The 23,643-nt window shown below is 44.7% G+C and overlaps 1 long non-coding RNA gene across 1 annotated transcript; it reads right to left on the reverse strand.

Moving 5' to 3' along the window:
• Positions 1-2,719: 2,719 nt before the first annotated feature.
• On the reverse strand, positions 2,720-23,427 carry LOC118571244. The gene is made up of 4 exons (XR_004943304.1): positions 22,963-23,427; positions 22,658-22,795; positions 7,316-7,383; positions 2,720-2,852 (listed from the first exon to the last, which is right to left on the reverse strand). It is a non-coding gene; the product is annotated as an uncharacterized LOC118571244 (long non-coding RNA).
• Between the last annotated feature and the right edge of the window lie 216 nt (positions 23,428-23,643).

Here is a 23,643-nt window from a genome sequence, read left to right on the forward strand (position 1 = left end):
TTTTCTTTTCTGAAGATGCTCAGAACCAGGGCTAAGGAGACTGAACTCCCTGCTCATTCCAAGCACCTTTGTCCTGCTCTGCTTTGAAGGGGGGTGGGGGGCAGCGGCCATCAATAAAGCTCAGGCTGGAGACTCCAGGGCAAATGTCAGCACAATCGCTACCCTGTGTTCTGAGGGGTGTGCTTGGGGCTAGAGGTTCAACATGCAATTTCTCGCCATTGACCGAACAAACTTCCATTGCCTCCAACTCTGGTAGATGTATACAAGGCTTTTTTTCAAGATGTAAATGTCTCCCTGAGTGGCAGTTGGGAGATGGTATGCCAATGACAGCTAGAGCACACTGTGGTGTTCTGTTCCTCCTGTCTTGGCACAGGATACTTCCTTTGCCAGGGAGAACCACCCACCCATCCTCATGGCCAAGCCTAATGCTCCCTCGAAGATTCAGATCATATCCCTTCACTAGACAAATAAGGATCAAGCGCTTCCTCTGTGAGCCTGAGAGACACGCTATGTGCTGTCACCAGGTACTCAGTCTGTTAGAAAGTGAGGAGTGAACAGAACCACAGTCATAGCCAGGGGGTGTTCCTGCTGTGAGCTACTCCACTTGGGGAGGGATTAGGAGATTGTAGCAGAAGGCCAGCCCACTCCTCCCTGGCTTTTCCTTACTGTCCTGTTCCTGTGTTTTCTCAAAGGCACATGCCCTATCAGCTCCCCAGTGAGATTTCTACATGATCTTTACCCTTTGTCCTGACCATTCCTGCTTTTTTCTAAGGTCTCTGGAGGTCATAGACTGTCTTATGAACCAATTAGAGTCAATGCTTGAAGTAAATAATCCTCTACAGAAGCAACTAGTCTCCCTGACACCAAGCAATCAGTAATTGTTTTTAAATCCCGAGCAATCACAGAAGTAAAGGTGTGCTGTATTGTTTGGAATGGAAACTTGCAGATGAGCATGAGGGAGTCACGGGCAAAGCTGTCTTCAGTGACAAGCCCAGGATTGGGTCTGGGAATGAAGAGGCAGGGAGAGGGGACAGTGCCAGATACAGCCCTGGAGCCAGAGACCAAAGCAAGCCACCGAAGTGCTGAGATCAGAGGTGAAGCTCAAAGCAGGTATCTGTTTGTTTATTTTTAGAGACAGGGTTTCTCTGAGTGGCCCTGACTGTCCTGGAACTCACTTTGCAGAGCAGGCTGGCCTCGAACTTGGAGATCTGCCCACATCTGCCTGCCTCTGCCTCCTGAGTACTGGGATTAAAGGCATGTGCCACTACTGCCCAACTTCAAGGTAAATTTTTTTTTAACCTCAGTTTTTGTGATTCACTGGTACAGAGCCTGAGTGGAAGTTACTTGGATGTTAGAATGATATTTAGCATTTTATTAACCGTCTGTGTGTGTGTGTGTGTGTGTGTGTGTGTGTGTGTGTGTGTGTGTTGTTTTGTTTTGTGTGTGTGCACACGCGTTGATAACTGATATTATATCTTGATAATAATCAGCACAAAGAGTGATCTGCGGCAGACAGCAGCAAAGGGTTCCTCTCAGATGCCTGTGAGTACAAATCAGCCGATAGCTTGATAGGATTCAGATTGTGGTGTAGCTGCACAGTGAGGCTGAGCTATTGCCATAATCAAGGCCCTGGGTTCTGTGGGCCCACAGACCAAAAGATCTGGACCAGATCCATCTATAACTGTGACTATGATGGCAGAAAACACTACTACTCTCATTATTAAAATTGGGCTGATGTTTGTTTATTTTTTCAGCTCTGGGATCAAACCCAAGGCATGTTAGGCAAGCACCATACCACCAAGCTACTATATCCCCAACCATAAGTTTGGCTATTAAATATTTTCTGTTTTCTTTTTTTATTAAGAAAATTTTTATTCATTTCACATACCAACCACAGATCCCCTACTCTTCCCTCCTCCTGTGCCTCCAACCATCCCCCCTACAAGCCACCACCCATTCCCTCCTCTGACAATGTAAGGCCTCCCATGGGGAGTCAGCAGGGTCTGGTACATTCAGTTGAGGCAGGTCCAAGCCCCTCCCCCTGCATCAAGGTTGTGCAAATCGTCCCACCATAGGCAGTGGGCTCCAAAATCCAGTCCATGCACCAGAGATTGTGGAGGCCCACAAAGGTTTCCTAGTAAGATCAGAACTTGTTTTATCAAGCAGAGCTGCTTTAGAGGATTGCTTGACCACATGCATGGTTACTAGCTGTTTAGAAGTGTCTGCACTTGGATGTGCAATATGTTTTGATCTAGCAAGGGGATCTTTTGCCCTGCCCCTTGGCATTCCTTTTAAAAAACCTTTAGAAGAGACAAAGGGGGCCATTGGATAAGGATCCAGGCCCTCCTGAGGCTATCCTGTGTTTCTGTCTCTCTCCCCTCTCTCCTTCTATCTAAATATTTCTCACTTCTCCCTCCTCAAGAATACCCTCAAGGGTAAAGGTGAGGACTGGACCCCCACAAGAGATGGATCCTGACCCTACTATCAGGGGGGCCCTTAATCAGATCAAGCTACACAACTCTCTCACTTATGCAGAGGGTCTAGTCCAGTCCCATGGAGGCTCCACAGCTGTTGGTCCACAGTTCATGAGTTCCCACTGGTGTGGTTTGGTTGTCTCTGTACATTTCCCCATCATGATCTTGATGCCCCTTGCTCATAGACTCTCTCTTCTCTCTCTTCGGCTGGACTCCTGGATCTCGGCCTGGTGCTTGGCTGTGGATCTCTGCATCTGCTTCCATCAGTTACTGGATGAAGGCTCTCTTGGTCCAATTAGAGCTGGCAGACTCCGTGTCTCCTATTAAATATTTTCTAATTATGGAATTAATGTGCAATCATGATGATGAATTTTGAATCTGTAAAGCATATTAAGAAAAAATAAGTTTTAATCTCATTATTCAGAAAGAGCTTATTAATATTTTGATGTGTTTCTTTCTAAATCCTTTTCTAAGGTTACATTGCCCATAATTTTTATTATGGTCTTTTAAAATTGTGGACTTTTCATATGGTAGTATATTTTTTAATTTATTTACTTATCTGTTTGTTTTTGGAGGGGACTAAAGATGGCCTTGAACAAAGGTGCCTTAGTGCCTTACAATAAATCTTACCTGGTTGGGTTGTAGACTCACAATTTTAATTTTTAATTAAATTTAAAATTTTAAGAATTAACTTTTTTGGTATTTATCTCTTTTTAATTAAAATTTTTATTACATTTACCTATGTGTGTGTGTGTGTGTGTGTGTGTGTGTGTGATTGTCACAGTGCATATACATGGAGATTATAGGACAGCTTGCAGGAATCAATTCTCTCCTTCCACCGTGTGAGACCTGATTATTCAGTGAGGGTCATCAGGCTTGATGGCAAACACCTTTACCTATTAAACCACATCACCATTCCATCATTTTAAAATGTATATTCCTGAGTCAGTGTTGGTTACATCTGGCGTGGGAGGTGGTGGTGGTTGCATTTCAAAGATAAGGTCTGGTTGTGTCTGTATGTCCATGTGTGATTTTGCTCAAAATTTAAGATTAGATTTTAGTGTTGCTCTCTTCAAAAATTAACTTGGTAAGTATTGCAACATTCTGCATACCATGGAGCAACTTATGAAGTGTTGATTAAACTTATTCTTGTTGATAATACACACTCTCTGTCTCACCAAGGAACTAATTTGGAGTCTTCTTTCTCTTACAAATGCTCACCCATAAATTCAGTAGGAGTGGTCCATCAATTTACCACTGTACTAAGTAGGTACCAGTGTCTCTCTTACAGAATAAGTATGACACTGACTTTAATTTTTTTACTTATCTGTTTATTATTTTGGATACTTTGTGCTTGTGTACATGTCTGTGTGCACATGCATGCAATATAGAGGCCAGAGGTCAATCACTCTCCATCTTAGCTTTTGAGGCAGAGTCTCTCACTGAACCCAGAGCTCACAGATTTGACTAGACTGGATGACCAATGAGGCCCAGGGAGTCTCTTGTCTCCACCTCCCCAATACCAAGATTACAGGCATATGCCATGAGTGTGACTTTCTCTGTCAGTGCTAGTTATCAGTCTCAGGTCCCCTTGCTTGCAAGGGCATGCACTTTGCTGGCTGAGGTGTCTCTCTGGCCCTGACCTGTCTTTGAGTCTCCTGTCTTTTCTAACTCTGCACATTTCTCCATGAAAGGCAACCACTCCTGCAACTTTGCCCAGCATGCAAAACCACAGATACTGGAGAAGGATTTTCAAAACCCAGGTCTCCTGGTGACTCATCCTGTGCTGGGACTCAACCTCATTTGGTCCAGAGTGCTAACTTCCTTCCTCAAAGGTTGCACTGTGTGGAGCTTCTACACTGAGAACAGCACAGCCCCACTGTCTACACTTCATGTGGGTCCCTACAAAACAAATGCAAACAAACATGTGTGTGGCCAGTCCTGGCTAGGAAAAAAAAAAAAAAAGCCCAAGTGTTGACCTGGATGGTCTCATAGAGGCAGCACAAACTTCAGGGAACAGAGTCGTCACTCAGGGCCCTGGTGGCTTCTGCTGAGTACCAGGCTGGCAGATGAAGCCTTTAGTTCTGACTCAACCCTGTTGCATTGCAGGCTGCCCCACCTCCCCTCCCAGCAGGTGGTCTAGGATGACAGGGTGGGGATGATGACTCCTCAGTCCCCAGACTCCACAGAGACACACAACCAGTTGAAGCCTTGGGCCAATACATACCTTGGCCAGAGTTCACACCAATGCCTTTTTATTGTCAATGTTCATCTTTCTTTCTGTGGTGGATGTTTTTTAACAAGTCACTGAAGATTATTTTCATAAAGTAGTATTGTATGCACTATGCTCTGCCTTGTGCTACTGTCCCACAGATGCCAACTGTGGACCCAGGATGAAGGAAGAATCCATCCTCACATGAATTTGGGAAAGCTCTTTGATGGGTAGTTTTTATGGTTAAATTGACCCAACCTAGGAAGAGGGAACTCAATCTGTCTCAATCTGATTGTCCTATGACCACATCTGTAAGAGACGGTATTGGCTGATGATTGGTGTAGACAGATCCAGCCCACTGTGGGCAACACCAGCCCTAGGCAGGCAGGTCTATAAGAAAGCTAGCTGAACAAGCCAGTAAGCAGCCTTCCTTCATGGTTTCTGGTACATGTTTCTGCCTTGAGTTCCTGGCCTCATATCCTTCAGTAATGGGTCATTACCTGGAGGGGTAAGCGGAAATCACTCTTCCCCTAAGTTGCTTTTGGTCAAGATGTTTATCACAGCAACAGAGAAGCAAACTGCAATAAGACCAAATGACATTGCAGCAGATTTCTTTACCATATGACCACCATGATATCTTAAGTAAAATTTTGTATTCTGCAACTTCTGATTTAAAAAAATACATTTATTAAATATCCCAAATATACCTCAGCTGTGTAGAAGACATTTGAAAGGATCTTTATCTTAATGACCATATTAATGTAATCATCTGTACTCACTGAGTTCAGCTGGATTCCAGGTACTTTGTTAGGTTTTTACATGCTCTGTCTTGTTTCATATACCTTCCCTGGGAAGTGGGTACTTTGTTAGGTTTTTACATGCTCTATCTCATTTAATGTACCTTCCCTGGGAAGTGGGTATTACTATCTTCATTGCACAGTGGCATGGAGAACTTCATTGACCCACGATAAAAGTATAAGCAAATCATAAGTCCTAATTTGCATCCAGGTGGGTCTGACTTCCCCTGTCTACAAATTGAACCAGGAAGCTGCCTTTGCCATGGCACTATTCACCTTTGAAATCTTCACCTTTTAGAATAATTCCTTGCGCTACGTTGTTAATATATACTGTCTTCATGCCCTGTGAACTCCGTCTTCTACTCCCAAGAGCAAAGCTGGCAGAATCCTTCTGTTAATGAGCACTTCACACCAGACGACAACCACTACTGATCAATGAGAGCCTGATGGAGCACCTGTGGTAATGGATGTTCACCTTTCCTCATGGCCTCTCTTTCAAACATCTGCATGTGTCGAGACGTTATCTAAGTGGTGCTGTTTCTCATTCTCTAAAGAGACATGGAGGAGTACCACGCTGGATGTGAGACTCCAGTAAGATATCTTCATTCAAGCGGAAGGGCAGAGCGTAAAGATTGGTAGGTAACTGAAGCTGGTAGGAGGCATTTGACCAAGGGATTTGGACTGAACTCAGATCTGAAGGAAGGGAGGAGCTACTGTTAAAGGAAGGAACTTCACCCCCATAACCACATCCCACAGATGCAGCCGTTCCTCCCATTGAAGGATCCTATCTTTCGATCTGCCTCTTCCAATAACTTTCCCATTTCTCAGTCCAACCTCTCCTTCTTCCAGCATTTTTCTAACACAACCTTCTGAACATAAAGGAGAGCAGCTTATAATTGTGTTGTTGTTGTTTTTTTTAGTATCAATAGATAACGCTGTATTAGGACTTAGCCTAGTAAAACCAGCTTTTGAACCAGGGCCAGGAACTGCCATCTTTGGAGACCATAAAAGCATCCAGTGGGAAACACTGACATGAATTTCATCTCCAGGACTCCGGGGATGAAATTTGCCAGGCATGGAATTGGACTTGGAGAAACTCCAGTCCTGTGTTTCTCTCAGTGTATCCTTGTACCCTCTCCATTCAATGATGCTAGGAATTTTCCATATGAATGCTGAGAGTTTCATGCAACAGACTATACTCCAATATTAGGCATGATTTAATAAAGGGTAGGTAATTATTGTTTATAATTTGTTATGAATCTTCAAATTGCCAGACAGTCCTTCTGATCTGAATTTCAATTACCTAGTCTTTGCTAAGCATATCCACATGTCTATGATGAACTGGCCACTACCTGGAGGCTGCCTCATTGAAGATGATCTCATTAGAGTGTATCTTTCTGCTACTTGTGGTTCTCAACTTCTAGTACCTAGCCTAGCCATGTTTCCAAAATAATCTCAGGGCTTGAAGAGAGGGGTGAAAGCAAACTCTGTATATATGTACTTCAGTTGCTGATGGTTTTGACATTCTTGCTGTTACTACACTGGGCAAAGCCAGAGTCATGGATGAGTTCACGGTCAGAATAAAACAGACAATAAAGTTCTGAGGAAAGGCAGATGTGCAGGGAGGCTGCTAAAGGGTGCTGTTATTGCCTCAATTGCTACACCATGTCTAGCCCAATTGAGAATACTAGAATAACTTTGTAAGAGCTTTGGTCAACCACAGCAATGATATGGTGACAGATCAGGACTCCAAATCTTATGACCTTGGCACAGGCAAGAGACAGACCAAGGACATTGGATATCTAGCAGGGAAAACCTTTCTTGGAACTTACCTCATTATCTGTAAGAGCAGAGGTTTCCAGGAATCGAGGCTCTCATACATCCCCCATTCAGAATGGCTCTGATGTAAGAGGAGAGATAAAGTAAAGCTGTGATAAATGTGGTCTGTGGTGGATATTCATGAAGGCCATGAAGAAGATGGAAAGATTGGGCCTAGGCAAACTACACTTCTCATTTGCTCTCCTACAGATCCACATAGTCTTAAAAACAGGTCAGTTCTCTGCTGTAGAATAATCTTCTTGTACACTGTAAAGATTTGTCACTCTAATTGGTTTAATAAAATGCTGACTGGCCAGTAGCCAGGCAGGAAGTAGAGGCAGGAGACCAAACTAAGAATGCTGGGAAGAGGAAGGGCGGAGTCAGGAGTCACCAGTCAGATGCAGAGGAAGCAAGATGAGAATGCTGCACTGAGAAAAGGTACCAAGCCACGTGGCTAAACACAGATAAGAATTATGGGTTAATTTAAGTGTAAGAGCTGATTAGTAATAAGCCTGAGCTACCAGCTAAGCATTTATAAGTAATATTAAGCCTCTGAGTCAGTTATTTGAGAAGTGGCTTCTGGGTATTTGGGACCAAGCAGTTGGGACAGGAAATGTCTGTTTACAGTTCTCTCCACAGAAGCTTTCTTCTCTTGGCATTCTATTCTAAGTTAGATTTACAAGCTCCAACATTTACTATCCTTTTGGAGTTACTCTCCAAAGCATGGTCCTGCACATATGTGACATGTAGCACCAAGCATCAGCCCTCTTTTGCCAAATTGATTCCCAAATACCCACCATCAAACATTAAAAGGTGGAAGAAAACATTTATTCATTCTCTATAGCCCCACAGTAGTTCAAAACCCACTCTTTAGAATGACTTGACACTAAAGTCTTTTGAGCTAGTTTGTTCGGTTGTCTGTGTTCATTGGTATTGTGAGCATGTTTCCTTTTGTTTTGTTTTGGTGCTGAGGATCAAACCCAAGGTCTTTGTATGCCAGGCAGGTATTCTCCATCCTCAGCCCAGGATTGTGCCTGAGTGTTCTCTTGAACAGCCAATGAGAGTAGTCAAGGAAGCAGTAAGACTTAGGAATCTGGATTTGGGTGGTCATGTTAACGTAAGGGATGGAGACTTGCGGTGCAAGGTGTAGATGTTATTTAACACTCTGATTAGACTAAGGCACCTTGCAGATGTAAACAAACTGTAAGAGGAGTGAGGAGACAGGGGTGTGAGACAGTGGCATTAAGTCTTGGAGGGGAGGAAGACTGAGATGTGATAAACGGAGGAGGAGAACCAAGAGATGGTGTTCTGGAAACCAAGAGGAGAAAGGGGTCCATCTGGGGAAGGCTGGTTATCCTAAGCACCTCTGAGAACTCACACTCCTTTCCATGACTGTCCTCCCAGGAGCTGCTTCTGCCACAATGGACACCTTTGCCCTAGATGCTCTGTGTAATGATTATGTCCTTAATTACATCATCAGCCAAAAGCAGGTGTGCCCTCTCTGTGCTCTTTTTTCTGTATTGCCTCTCCTTCCATATCCTCCCTTCTCTGCATGGTCTCTGTCTCTGTCTGTCTGTCTGTCTCTCTCTGTCTCTCTCTCTCTCTCCCTTTCTTTCACAATAAAGCTCTAGAATGGTAACCATGGCTCGTGATTCTTCTGCCACCACGGCGGCCAGCCACAAGCACCGCCAATTAGCCAACACTCCGGTACACTAAAATTTTCTCTCTTTATACCAACAGGTCATGTCCTTTCTACCTGCAAATCTTCACCACGTAGCAATCTAGAGGTACCCTCCTACCTCCCCTCCCCATCCCAAGTCTCAGCCACAGGTCCTACATCTTCCTACATCTTGTCTGGAGCCCCTGCCAGGGGTCCAGTTCCTTCTCCATGAAGCACTCCCTCATGGTAGCCAAAGGCAAGCTACTCTTTGATTTCAGTTATCTGCAGCACACATCTTTGTCTTGGTTAAGAAGTCCCTGTGGGCCAAATCAATAAGAACACAAAGGCAGGGTCCAAGCAGCATTGACATCTGGCTGACCTACTAAGGAAACCAAGACTCAAGGGGGGGTGTGGCTGAGGCTTCCAGAAGACTGTGATTTTTCAGTCAATAAAGTTTCACCTATTTGAAACAAGTGGTAAGAAGTCTCACATGAATACAGCATTTTAAAAGAAGTTTTGATACATTCAAGGAACCCTAAAAACACCACCACCCTTTCCCATCTAAACTGCTGCGTGCAACTCATTCATCAAATGTTTGTCTTTAAATAACATTAAAGTCATTTTAAATGTGATGAGCATGACCGTCTTCTCTCAAGTACATGGAGTACTAGCAATGAAAGGAAGTTTAGGCTCAACATGGCTTGGCCAGTGAGACTCTCAACAATGGTGAACCCAGTCCATCCCCCAGAGTGGGGGAGGGGTTGTGTAAACTATTTAAATCGGGATCCCAAGTGTCCACTCACATTAGGCAGCAAATGTCTAAAACAAGGGGAGTGAATCGGGTCTCAGATGCCTGTATCATTTGACTTGTAAGCAGCACAGACGTTCTAAACACAAATTGGAGATACTAAAATACTATCTTTAGAAATGGGAAGTCAGCAACAGTCTATATATATCTTCCCCCTTCCTTCCCGAAGATCACACACACACACACACACACACACACACACACACACACACACACACACAGAATTTTAAGGATAGAAAAAAAAGTGTTTTAGAAATAGAAAAACTGGCTTATTCCAGGTACTTCCTTTCTAGGTTTTCCTAAACTTTAAAATGTGTTGGGATGGGGGAGGGAGAAGAACATCACTTCAGCTTTCGACTGTTCCTTAGTGTTAACCCTCCAAAGACGGCTTTCTTTTTAAAATGATTAGTATATGGAGGGAAGGAATGACTTGGGGCTGATGTAAAACCCCGAATCGCTGCTAGAAGGCTGACAGGCCCTCAGCTGTCAGGCCTTTGGCGGCTCCCCAGCTAGATTAGACATCCGTGGTCCCAGTTGTGTCCAAGGGAGCCTCAGGGACATGTGACGAACATGCTGACCTCAGCCCTTGCTGACACAGACTGTCGTAACAATACCACTCACACAGACCCACCCCAGCCTGTTCCTCTTTCCAGCACTAGGCACATCTGCTGGAAAAATGATCCATTTTTAGACAGAACAGAAACAGACAGCATCTGTGGGTCCAAGAATCACTGTGAGGAATCCATTCCTAAAAACAACATGGGAGAGATGGAGGCTGGGAGAAAGACACGCAGCACTGATAATTACCTACATTCAGCACAACCCTTGTGTAGTATTACTTGATTCCCTTTTGGCTCTTGACACAAATGGAGATTTGTGGCTATTTTACATTGCATCATGGGTTCTGACAGCATTGTGAAAAGGGTCCAATATAGGCCAGAGGTTTGAAGACTTTGTCTAGAATCAGTAATTCACAGAAGGAAAGGGTACGGTGTGTACCTGTGTCAGGACTCTTCAGTGTGGCCTCTTCCTGAAGATTCAATGATTAGAGACCACAGAGGCAAACCCATGAGAGAAGGCCATATTGCAATAATAAATGTGTCTTATTTTGACTACCAGGCAGTCCTCCAAAGTACCTGAACCATTCAGGCTCCGAACTATAAAGAGACTCCCAACTCCTTATAGTGCAGACATTGGAGGAGGCACAGGTCATGCTGGAGTTGGGACTGGGGTAGACGGGGAGCAACTAAGGTTTTGATGAGAATGTATAAGGGAAGATTGAATTAACCTTTTCAAAAAAAGATTTATTTATTTATGTGTGTGCATGCCTACCTGAGTTTATATGGGCTCTTGTTCTCTCTCGCTCTTGCTCTGTGTGTGTGTGTGTGTGTGTGTGTGTGTGTGTGTGTGTGTGTGTGTGTGTGTGTCTGTCTGTCTGTCTGTCTGTCTATGAAGACCAGAAGAAAGCATCAGGTCTCCTGGAACTGTAGTTAAAGATGGTCGTGAGCCACCACAGAAGTTCAAGGAACCCAACTTAGGCCCTCTGAAAAAGCAGGAAGCTATCTTAACCAAGAAATGATCTCTCTAGTCCCTGAAGATTGAATTTGAAATGTGTAGGGGTTCTGGACAAGGTCCAAGCAGGCCCCACGAAAGGAGGATCTTCAAGGCCTCTTTATCAGTCTGAGGCAAGGAGACATGTGCTTGGGCCTGGTGCTAACCACTGATAGACTTGCCTTCCTTGCTCTGAGTGGATAAGAAAGAATTCAGTAGGACTCGGCACTTACACAAGTGTGTGCACACATCCCACTTCGGTGTACACTGACCCAAGGGAACAGTACAAACAGTAACTTTTATTCTCCTCCAAGCTTGGTCCTTCTGTTCCTTCTCAGTGAACTCACAAACTGAGGAGACTTTTTAAAGTTTATGTGAGCTGACTTATATCAGGCAAGTCAGAACTACTGCAAGGAGCCTGCTAGTTACTTTCCCCTTCCAAAATAGCTCATCGGTCTTTATCTAGAACGGTCTCAAAGATGTCTCTGGGATTGACTGACCTTCATATTTTCTGTACGTGGGGCCCCAGTGTCTTCAGCTATGGAACAGGTGGACAATGACCTCCTCACAAAATTGCGAGGAAGCTGGAAACAGGAAACAGTGAATGTGACGGGGCTTTGGAAGCTGGAATATACTGAAAAGAGGAAGCCATTGCCAAGATCTGTTCATCAATAGCAAAGTCACATAGACATAAGAAGGGAGTCCAAGAACACACATCCCTAGTACTTTCTAGTTGTGTGGACCTCACCTAGGCAACCAACTTCATACAGCCTCACTCTCCTATCTGCAGAAGTAGGAACATAGCGCAGATTCTTAGGAGGCTTTTGCAAGAACTGAAGTGTGTAGCATATCACATGGCATAATGCCTGATATGCAGTGGAAGATTCTTAAATGACACTTATATTACAGTAGTTGTAAAACCACCCCAAGGAAGGCAGTTTCTTCTTCAGCCATGGTCAAAGATGGGTAGAATAATTATTCCTTTAATGAGATACTGCACTTTTTCTTTCCCAGTGCAGGCCACCCAGGCGGAGCAGCCATGAGCTTTGTCTGGCCAGCCCATCTTCCTAGTCTTAACTCAGAAAGGTGTGACTTTCCCTTTTTCCCGTCTCTTTCTTTTAGAAGCTAGGCCGAACCTAAGGCAGTGTGGTTCTCAACCTTCCCAATGCTGTGACCCTCAAACACAGTCCCTCATGTCATGGTGGCCCCCAACCATAAAACTATTTTCATTGCTACTTCATAACTGCAATTTTGCTACTATTACAAATTGTAATGTAAGTATTGGTTATGCAGGATATCTGATACGTGACCCCTGTGAAAGAGTTGCCCCCCCCAGAGGTCATGACCCACAGGTTGAGAACCTCTGAGCTAAGTTTTTTGTTTTTCTGGTACTTTGGTGAGCTCCAGGTTCAACAGGGAGACATTGTCTCAACAAATAAGATAGAAAGCCATCAAGAACTATTCCCAATATCAGCCCCAGGCCTTCACATGCATACACACATGCACACACATGCTTACATACCACACACCTGCAAACATACACACATATGCACGCATGTCATACATATGGGGACACACACACACACACACACACACACACACACACACACACACACACAATGAAGAGAAAAATGAGACAGCTTGTAGAGCCACATTTGGGTTTATTTGGCATGAAGCAAGGGATTCCCAGAGAAACTGAACCTACTGAGGAGAAAAGCTTTTCATGGGATTAAAAAGTCCCCATCACTAGAGCCTGTGAAATATGACCCTCCTGCACACGTTAGCCGCAGGCTGGAGCAGGGATCTCTTCTCTTGGCACCGTCTTCTTGGAATCACCTGAGGTGGGCATCTCCTAACTGCACAAAGACACAGCCACCCAGATGAACAAAGAGCTCTGTGTGTGCTGTAGGTGAGTGCCAAGATGCGATGGGACCTTGAACCAGACAGCTGTACCTCTCTTCCACCTCCACCCCACCCCCAACACACATGCAAAGCCAGTGCTCACTCACTCCTGCCAAGACTGCCCGGTTTCCCATCTTTCTAAACCTAGGTACTTAGCAACAAAGACACAGAACTCCGGACAGTTGGTCCTCAGCTGTAATTTTATCAAGGGGTGGAATGCTTCCAAACTTGGTCTCAGAGGCAGCGAGCCCACACCCAACTCAACTGTTTCTATTTTAACAGCGCTGAAGAGAGCTTGTTTATTTCTCATAAACACAAGAAGACAAGGGGGGAGCACAAAACACTGTAGGAACTACAGACACATATTGCCTCCCAAGCTACTCCTGTCCACCCCAGACCACTCCAAATGCTATGTTGAGAATATTCCAAGACTGTGTCTAAGCTAGAACATGGTATGATCTGAAAAGGATGCTGGTAGCCCACAGAAGATTCCTGCAGCCCAGGAATCCCCATCAATCACTAATTAAGAAATTGCCCTACAGGTTGCCTGCAACTGGGTCTTATGGAGGCATTTTCTCAATTGAAGTTTCCTCCTCATAGAAGACGTTTATCAAGTTGACATAAAACTATCCAGCACAACATAACCTTCTAAACTTGACACATAAACACATCACTGTTAAACCATAACCTTTCCTTTCTTGTTCATCCCCCAAATCACACATTAATATCAACATCACAATATTAAAAAAAAGAAACTTTTACAAAATTGAAAAGCCCCACAGTCTTACAAATTCAACCTTTAAAACTTCAGTCTCTTACTATGATTCTGAGATGCTTACTGGCTGTGAGAGACAGTTGACCCACAGTTCTATGAGACACATGCAAAACCATCCCCAAATGTCTAGCACCAATGGTATTATCTCCTGAGAACTTGATGTGCATGTCAGTGTTTGGTATCAGCTGTTCTTTGGGTAACACATTTGTCCCCATGTTTGGAAAGATGCTGCCCAGAGGATATTCACATTAACCCTTCTCTGGTTGGAGTTCCCATGCTACCTGGATTGAGTATTTGCCTACAGCTGTTGTAATTTTCCAACATTCCCTTTGCATCTTTGTATTTGTGTAACCACTCCCAAATGACCCTGTTAGGCTAGCGAAATGGATCTTGCTAACTGAGAACAATAGCTTCCTTTTTAGACTTCCACATATTTGCTGTTTTGTTTGGTGATTTCCATTTGTTTTAACTTGGCTCCATTCACCTCACCCATCTCTAACCCACTCAAACACCCTGACCTGTGTCCCATTCTTCTTATTGGATGCTTTTGCACCCATTCTCAGGACCGTGACTTCTCTTTGACACTTGGGTTCTAACGCTCAGGTCCTCGGTTCATGACAGCCATAGCTTTGCACAGACAGTGACCTCTCTGTGGGGCTTAGACCACCGGGATGTGGTATGCACAGAAACCATACTGCTCATCCAGAACTCACTGGCATCTTATGCTCCAAGCTTCTTCCCAGGAGGGGCTGCCCCGTGACGGGCCTGGAAAACTGACTTTGGAAGCCAAGTAGAAGTTATCATCTTTAGAAACCTACCTGTTAAAGCAGCTCCTCTTTTAAGTTAAAATAAATAATACCTCTGCAGAGAAAATAAGATGTAGTTTTTTTTTTTTTTTTTTTAATCCAGTGAGGCCTTCAAGTACTTTTTCCTCTGGCCTTGCTTGGTGCAGATAACACAGCTCATCTTCAGTTCTTTCCCAACACTCCCACGGGTGCACCAGGCAAAGAGGAAACACAAGAAGTGTACACCAGACGGTGGCAAAGCTTCCCTTGTGCACCAATACTGCCTGTGTTCCACTCACTGTATCTCTGGTCTCTGACACCAATGCTGCTCTCTTCCATGCACATTGCACACCTAGGCACAGAAACCCTCTGCCTCAGCGCGTGGAAAGCCGGTGGATTTTGTTAGACGACAAGGGAAACATGAGAAGAAAATCATTTTGCATCATTTTCTATAGCTCTGACTACTTGGGTACTTGCCCCCAGCTTCTTCCTGGGTGTTTTATATCAAAAGTGTCAGCCGCCATTTGATAAGCTGTCACTGCTCACTCTCATCCCCCGCCCCGCCCCCAGGAGCTTCATGTGCATAAAAGATTATCAAATAAAAATTAAGAGTACCAGTACGTCCCTCACCATCTAGCAGGTGTCAGGGAAGGTGTTCCTGGCTTCTCGAATGTTGTAGATTGATAAGCCACTATCCCAGGCAGATTTGAGAGCTAGGTGACTAATCTCCTTCAGGGAGGAAAAGGGGTATGTTTCCTATGTCAGATAGATTTGCCTTCAGCCTGCCATTGGGGCAAAATTATACTTTTTCTTTTCTTTCAGTTTTCAGGAGTTTGTGGGAGTATACAGCCTTAAATCCTTATGATTGGGCTCAGGTATTATAAAGAGGCCTCAGGAGACTGACTGTGACTTTTAGATCCTGGCACTTATATGCAGAAATTCCCTTTCTCTTTCTCAAAATTGAGAGAGAGAGAGAGAGAGAGAGAGAGAGAGAGAGAGAGAGAGAGAGAGAGAGAGACTCTTAGCTATTTTGTCTAAATTATCAGGATTTCCAGGCCCAAGGACACAAATTCTGCAGGAAGAGGATTGTAGAATTGGTTTTAGTTTGCTAAACCAGACGGATGCCCTGGAATTTAAAACAAAACTATTGTGACTCTCAAGAGTTGGTCAGTTGTCCTGGATACTGATGTGCAGCAAACAAGTTTACAAATACTAGAAATCCATAAACTCCTGGGCTAATTAAATTCATATTGTGTTTTCATCACACATACTATTCCAGTCACAGACAGATCCAATAGGCATATCAGAGCTCCAAGAGATGGGTTTCCACACCTCGCCCTCTGAGGACCCTCTGAGGAGGCACCATGGGCTCACTGGAAAGTTAAACTGCCTTTAATTGTGCAGATAACATCTGGATTCACTGCTCTTACAGGAGAAAGATAAAAACATAGTACATGCCTGGGCGTTGATGGCTCACACCTTTAATCCCAGCACTTGAGAGGCAGAGCCAGGTGGATCTCTGTGAGTTTGAGGCCAGCCTGGGCTACAGAGCAAGATCCAGGACAGGCTCCAAAGGTATACAGAGAAACCCTGTCTTGAAAAAACAAACAAACAAACAAACAAACACTGTAACCAGGCTCCAGTCAACTCCAGCCTGTTTGGGAATTAAGAGTCAGAGTCCCATCCAGAAGAAACAGAGTTGCTGAATCACACCCCACATTCTGAAATGTGAACTTATAAAATTTCATTTGTTTGTTTGTTTGTTTGCAGGGGACTACACTTGTACCACCAAGCACAGGGACAGGTCAAAGAGCAACTTGTGAGAGTCCGTTGTCTCTTCTGTGTGAGTCTGGGAAATAAACCTAAGATAATCAAGCTTGGTGGCAAGCCCCTCTGAGCCACCTTGACAGCCCTTGAAAGACAAATTTTACTAGACGGTGTCTCGGTTAGGGCTGCTATCGCTGTGATGAGACAGCACATCCAAAAACAACGTGGGGAGGGAGAGGTTTGTTTGGCTTATGCTTCCAAACTACTGTTCAGCATGGGAGGAAGTCAGGACAGGAACTCAAGCAGGGCAGGACCCTGGAGGCAGGAGCTGATGCGGACAGAAGCCATGGAGGGGTGCTTGCTTCCCTTGGCTTGCTCAGCCTGCCTTCTTCTAGAACCCAGACCCACCTGTCCAGGCATGACAATACCCACCATGGGCTGAGCCCTCCCCCATCAATCACGAATTAAGATAAAGCCTTACAGGTTTGCCTACAGCTCAACCTTATGGGAGCATTTTCTCAATTGAGGTTCCCTCCTCCCAGCCTTGATACATGGGAAGGTGCTTGTTCCTACTGCAGCTTGATATGCTAGAAGAAACAGAGTTGATTATTGATACTCCTAAGAGACCTACGTTTTCCTGGATGGAGACAGAAGAGGAGGGGGATTAGGAAATGGGATGGAAAAATGGAGAGACTGGAAGGGGAGGATGAGGGGGAAGCTGTGGCTGGGATGTAAAATAAACAGATGAATAAAAAATAAATAACAAATAAAGCAACCAGAAAGAGAGAACACTTCTATCAAGTTGACATAAAAACTAGCCAGCACAACTGACTGCGTGTCAAGTTGACCCACTAATACATCACTGTTAAGCTACAATCTTTCTCGTTCGTCCCACACATCACACAGCACTCAGGAGGCCAAGCCAGGCAGATCTCTGTGAGTTCGAGGCCAGCCTGGGCTACAGAGTGAGACCCAGGACAGGCACCAAAGCTACACAGAGAAACCCTGTCTCGAAAAAAACCAATAATAATCACACATTAATTCAACATCACAATATTAAACACTTTACAAAATTGAAAAGCCCCACAGTCTTACAAATAAAATTTTTAAAAAATTCAGTCTCTTTTTAAAAATCCAGTCTTTTAATATTGAAAAGTTCCTCAACTGTGTGCTCCTATAAAATCAAAAAATACATTAAGAACTTTATTCCAAGAAGGAAGAACCAGGGCACAGTTGCAACATACTCAAAGCAAAACCAAACTCCAAATGTGTAAACACACCAATGTCCCATGTCTGGGATGCACTCACCATCTTCTGGGCCCCTCCAAAGGGCTTGGGCCACTTTTCTAGCTCCGCCTTGTGCAACACACGGAGTTTGTCTTCTAGCCTCCAACTGGCTCCATTCCCTGCAGCTGCTCTTGGTGATCATCCTGCTAACGGCCCCTCCAGAAAACTGGGGTCTTCTACTGCCAACTGGCCTTCACTTTCACCAAATGTCTCTCCTGGACTCTCTTCAGAGACTCCCGCCCTGCCACACAGCACCAAGCCTCAGCTGTTCTCCATAACCCCTTTATGCCTTTAAAGCCGGTATCACCTGGATGACTCTTATACGACCATATGAGGTACATCCTTGGCTACCTCTGGAACACAGCTTCTGGGCGCTGGCCTTGAGGAAGCAATTTCCAGAAGACATCACCTCAGTGATGCTGCTCTTCTCAGTCACAATTCATTCTTCAGACCCACGTGACCAGCACGTGTTGTTTCAACAAAGCCAAGGTTTCTCTTTGGTGGTTCTGGTCTCTTGTTAATCACAGCTCATTCTCCAGCTCCCACTGACCAGACACCACAGGTTCTTCACACAAAAAGCCTGGGAAGAGTCTCTACTTAGCTCTGGAATTTCACAAACCAAGTCTTCATCCTCTGCACTGCTCTTAAGATATTTTATCTTCCAAGCTCCTAGAGAACAGCCCACCGAGCTCGAAACATTCAATGGCTCTTCTAGCCCAAAGTTCCAAAGTCCTACCACAATCCTCCCAAAACCAATATGGTCAGGTCCATCCCAGCAATACCCCACAATTCTGGTACCAATTTCTGTCTTAGGGTTACCATTGCTGTGATGAAGCACCACAAACAAAAACAAGTCGGAGAGGAAAGGGTTTATTCGGCTTACACTTCATATCATTGGTTTATCATCCAAGGAAGTCAGGACAGGAACTCAAACAGGGCAGGAACCTGGAGTTAGGAGATGCTGCAGAGGCCATGGAGGGGTGCTGCTTACTGGCTTGTTCCTCCTGGCTTGCTCAGCCTGCTTTCTTATAGAACCCAGGACCACCCAGGGATGGCCCAAAGCACAATGGGCCGGACTCTTCCACATCAAGCACTACAGAAAATGCACTCCAGGCTTGCCTACAGCTGCATCTTATGGAGGCATTTCCTCAGTTGAGGGTCCCTCCTTTCGGATGATGCTAGCTTGTGTCAAGTTGACATAAAACGAGCCAGCACAGGAGGCTAGAATGGCTTTATCCTACATTGGCCACAAACACTGTTTTTATTCTATGAGGTAGTCGGGTTTTTTTGGGGGGCATTTTTATTATTATTATTATATTTGTGTTTTAATTTTACACATCAGCCATGGGTTCCCCTATCCTCCCCCCTCCCGCCCCCACCCCCACCTTCCCCCATCCCCTCCCTTCCATTCCCATCTCCTCCAGGGCCAAGACTCCCCTGGGGATTCATTTAAACCTGATGGATTCAGTACAGGCAGGACCAGTCTCCTCCTTCCAGGCTGAGCATGTGTCCCTGTGTAAGCCCAAGGTTCCAAACAGCCAGCTCATGCACTAAGGACAGGTCCCGGTCCCACAGCCTAGATGCCTCCCAAACAGTTCAAGCTATTCAATTGTCTCACTTATCCAGAGGGCCTGATCCAGCTGGGGGCTCCACAGCCTTTGGTTCAAACCCACATCTATGAGGTAGTCTTAATGTGAGAAACTCCTCGGGTAACATTCATATTATGGAATATGGAGAGGTAGAATCCCACGTGGATTCCCTAAATCCAGAGCCTCAGTTTCCTTTTGATTGCCTGGCACAAGGATTTATTAGGCTATTGATTACTCCAACAGTGCAGCATCTATGTGTATAAATCAGATTGTGAGCTCTCTATAGGCAAACATTATTCCCTCACTGTCGTCTGAGGTGTTGATGATGGAGATATCTTTAATATCTTACTAATTAGTCCCATCAAAGGGGTTATTTAAATTTAATTTTGTGATTTCTCCTCTATGACTGTCTTATCTGCATGTATATATGGGTAGATATCACGTGAGTGGGGATGCCCACAGAGGGCAAGAGAAGGCTTTAAGTGCCCTGGAATTGGAGTTACTGGTGTGTGTGTGAGTTGGCATGTGGGTGCTGGCAAACCAACCCTGGTACTTTGCAAGAGCAGAAAGTGACCTTGACCACTGAGCTATCTGTCCACCTTCCCCCCTGAAAACAACTTTTAAAAGAGAAACCAAACATGAAGATGCATGCACCCATAATTCTAGTACTTGGGAAGTAGAGGCGGAAGGATCAGAAGTTAGCCTAGGATACCTGTGACCCTGTCTCAAAAAGAAAAAGGTTTAAAAGATTTCCTATGATGTGTTAGCAGATTTCCAGAAGATGCAACTCTCTTTTACTTTTAAAAAATAATAGTAGAAAAATTATCAAGCCCAAACAGCAAGCCAGGCCTTGGATTTAGCAATAAAGACAAGAGGATATTTACAGTCATAATCTATAATGGTTTCCATCTGCCCACCATTCCAAGGGCCCAGAGCCAGTATAAGGAAATGACAGGGAGACCCCCAGGATGGGATGCACAAATTCCCTTTTCTGTCAGAAAAGGGCCATGGATGGGTCTTCTCTGGGGGAACTCCAACACAAGGCATGTAGAATTTATTAGACGTTTTCAGAACTGAAGATTCCCTGGCATCCATCAGTCTCACTGATATTAACTTAAACCTTAGGAATCCATCTACAGCAACAAGGCATACCACGGCACAGACATGCACCATTCTGTCTGAATATCACTGCATCTTACAGGCATGTCCACTGCAGGCTCACCAGCATTCACTCACATGTGGTGCAGGAGAGAGCGACACCCTCTGAAAACAAGGATGGCCTTAACTCTGGGCTGTCCTCTGACAAATGACTTGGAGAAAAATGGGCATTAGATTCTCTTGGCGAGTTTGTCTGAACAGGAAGAACACAGAGAGTGAAGTAAAGACCTCCCTTGCAAGATCTTTTCGTTGTGAGCGTTCACTTCAAAGGACACCCACATCTCCTTCCTCTATTCCTGCCCGTTCCCACTCCAACCACAGTGAGTGGCTGTCTACAAAAATAACCCATAAAGAGTAGTTGGGAAGCGAATCTGATACCTCTCGTCATGGGCCACTGCTCGTTCACGCCCCATGGTTTGGAACAATCTTGGTGACTCAACAGTTCTCCTGAGTCTTGGGTTTCATGTCCCTGATGCCACTGTTCCATTTCAAGGCCTAAGTAATGAAGAGTCATCATCCAGCGTTCATACCTGTCCTTGTCACTGAGTAGGACCTCAAGCCTCACTTAATATGTCATCCTCCAGACAAGTTAGGGACTAGAGTCTCAAGTTTCTGTTCTTGTTGTCTCTCTCATTCTCTGTCTTTCTCTGTCTCTCTCTGTCTCTCTGTCTCTGTCTGTCTGTGTGTGTGTGTGTGTGTGTGTGTGTGTGTATGTGTATGCATACACAAGAGTCTGAGCATAGAACCCTGAGCCTTGCACATGCTAAGCACATGCTTCACCATTGACCAATATTCCCAGTATCTCAAGCTTTATTTTTATTTTATTTTTAATTTTTTAAAAGATTTATTTATTTATTATGTATACAGAAGAGGGCACCAGATCTCCTTACAGATGGTTTTGAGCCACCATGTGGTTGCTGGGAATTGAACTCAGGACCTCTAGAAGAACAATCAGTGTTCTTAACCTCTGAGCCATCTCTCCAGCCCTCAAGCTTTATTTTTAAATGTTAGTATTTAAATGCTAATATTACCATGCAGTCAAAAAAAAAATTCAGATAGCTCTAACTTGTAAGAAATACAAGCACCATTACCTGGGATTGGGGAATAAATCATTTATTGGTCAAAATATTGTCAACTAGAGCCTGTTTAGATGGGAAAATATAATCTTTTAATTTTTAAAAGACTTGTTCCATTTTTAAGTATGTATAGATGTGTTTGTGTCTATGAGTGGATTTGTGCACATCCGTGTGGATGCCTGTGAAGGTTACAGGTGTCAGTCCCCTGGATCTGGAATTTTAGGTGACGTGAGCTAGCTACCCAATGTGGATGCTGGGAAAGAAATTTGGGTATGTGCTCTTAATCACTGGGCCATCTTTCTAGTCACCATTCTTTAAATTTTTTTAGATGGATATTTAACTTAATTAATAATAAAAATAGCTTAACTATTTTTCAAATAATAGTATTAAATCTAGAAAATGCAAAGACCAGGGTTGGGGATTTAGCTCAGTGGATAGAGTGCTTGCCTAGCAAGCGCAAGGCCTGGGTTCGAGCCTCAGCTCCACCAAAAAAAAAAAAAAAAAGAAAAGAAAAAAAAGAAAGAAAGAAAATGCAAAGACCATTATAAACTCTTATACTTTTTAGATGGGAAAGTGAGGCCAGCAAAGGCAAGTGATTTGTTCAAGGAAATTATGTCCAGTTTTCTTTTCATAATAATGCATCATTCACTAAAACAGAGGGAAACCTTTTACGTACACTTTACGAATAAGCTCGAGGCTCTTTTATGTGAAACAGTGCAATCCACACCAAAATCCTTTCTTGAGAGAAAGCTCCTCCTGCCTGCCTTCCTTCCTCTTTGGTCTGACAGTGACGGGGTGAGCCGGGACCAGCTACCCACGCCTGCAGGGCGGTGGGGAGCTGTGTTGTCCTGCTGCACAAAGAAAACCTGCAGACCAAAGAGAAGGATTCTTCCTGGATCAAGCCTTTCTGGAAAATTCCGCTTTAATCCATGAATAAAGGAGAAAAAAAAAAAAAAAGCCTGGAGCCTGGCCCAGCCTTTGAGTCCAGCAGTTCTTACCCAGGGCTGAACATGTGTGTCTTGCAGTCCCCGCAGGTGGACGCTGTGCAGTCGGTCAGCTGACACACTCGGTGGTGCTTCAAACGCCTGCCGTGCCAGCCACGCTTATTTCTCGGTCCTTCCAGAACTTGGGGAGGGCTTTGAGGAAGAGAAAAAGACAAAAGTGCTGAACGGAAAGCTATTCTGGGAGCAAGCTGCGCGGGAAGACAGGGAGAATACTGAAGAAGAACGGGAGCACGCTGAAGCCCCCCCCACACACACACTCCATCCCACAACCCCGAGAACTGTGTGACTTCCTTTCCTACCTTTGTTAACTTTTAAAAAATTAATTCCAGGGGTGGGCACACATGCGAGTGGCAGAGGGCAATTGGTAGGAGTTGGTTCTCTCCTTCCACTGTGTGTATCCCAGAGTTTCGAACTCGGACTCTCAAGACCGGAAGCCACGCCTGAGCCATCTCACTGTCCCCAAACCTGCGGCTTCTTCCTTTAATAATTGCCATCCGGAGAAGTTCCAAAGGTCACCATGCTCTCAATTATCCCACTTTTCTGTGCAACCCCGACAACTGCACGGAATTAAGCAAAGGCTGTCTTGCAAGGACGTCTAGAAATCTTAATTGTTTTCCTTCTCTTCCGCACTTCCTGACCTCTGCCCGAGTGGGCAGAAGGATTCACTTGGCCCGCAGAAGAGTTAGCGTTGTTATGACGGGAAGGCAGGCGGAGAGAGGGGAAAGGTTGTTTTTCTGAGTGTTTATTTCCACCCAGGCCCCACACCAAAGGCAGATCGGGGAGTTTAGGCTGAGGCAAAGATTTGTGGGCAGCCAGGGCAGGGAGGCCTGCCACGTGTCTAGCTGGCTCCTGTCAAGAGCTTGAGTCTGCACTCCCTCACTTAAGTTTTTTCTTGACAGCGGCAGGGGGAGACTGTCCAGTGGCATGGGGAGACTGTCCATTGGCATGGGGAGACTGTCCAGCAGCAGAGGAAGACTGTC

The sequence above is a fragment of the Onychomys torridus genome, chromosome 20 (assembly GCF_903995425.1).
Source record: "Onychomys torridus chromosome 20, mOncTor1.1, whole genome shotgun sequence".
Lineage (NCBI taxonomy): Eukaryota > Metazoa > Chordata > Mammalia > Rodentia > Cricetidae > Onychomys > Onychomys torridus.